This window comes from Saprolegnia parasitica, assembly GCF_000151545.1.
Source record: "Saprolegnia parasitica CBS 223.65 unplaced genomic scaffold supercont2.105, whole genome shotgun sequence".
Taxonomy (NCBI): Eukaryota; Oomycota; class Saprolegniomycetes; order Saprolegniales; family Saprolegniaceae; genus Saprolegnia; species Saprolegnia parasitica.
In genome coordinates this window covers 27,624-28,316 of record NW_012156499.1, presented here as the reverse complement: position 1 = coordinate 28,316, position 693 = coordinate 27,624, and the positions used below count along the sequence as shown (strand labels likewise).

Genomic DNA, 693 nt, shown 5'->3' with positions numbered 1-693 from the left:
AGTCACAATGCATGCAGTGCGGTTGCCCAAAAAATTCCGCCTTAGTTTGGCGCAAAATAAGGTATAATAAATGAGAGGTCTGACGATTGCATGGGCAAAGCAAGCGATGCGGCTACTTTTCCTGAAGAAACTATTTTGGTATTCTACAGTCACGACGTACGTGGTTTGGCTGCCTTTAAATGGAACCTTCATTCGGTGCCAAATAAGGTATAATAAATGATATGTAATGTGATTTGCAGGAGCTCAGTGAGAAATTGCGACTTGATGGTATGTATTGACGGAGTAGAGTGCTATGTGAGCCGTGGTGCATCGATATGAGATAGCGTGGGTGAAAAGAAAAGAAAAGGAAAAAATGTGAAAAAGAAATTAATGTGTGGAAATAAATGGTAAAAATCAAAATAAAATATAGCACAACGACAGCTTGGCCGAGCGGTTAAGGCGGTAGACTAGAAATCTACTGGGGTCACCCGCGTGAGTTCAAATCTCACAGCTGTCGAGATATAGTACGATGAAGTCATCTGCAGTCCAATTGCGCACTCCCAAAGTGCAATACAGGCCCCTGGGGCCTGAAAAAGACTGCTACGAGTACTTTTTTTACTTTTGCTCCATTCACACGATCCTCCTTGCTCTCTGGCAACTCTCTACGATGTATCCACGAGTGCTATACTCACGCTATATATTTTAAACCGTATT

At 42.4% G+C, this 693-nt stretch overlaps 1 non-coding gene across 1 annotated transcript; it reads left to right on the top strand.

The window, feature by feature from the left end:
• The first annotated feature begins 415 nt into the window (after positions 1–415).
• On the top strand, positions 416–496 carry SPRG_30152. Its single transcript has one exon. It is a non-coding gene; the product is annotated as a tRNA-Ser (tRNA).
• Positions 497–693: the final 197 nt, after the last annotated feature.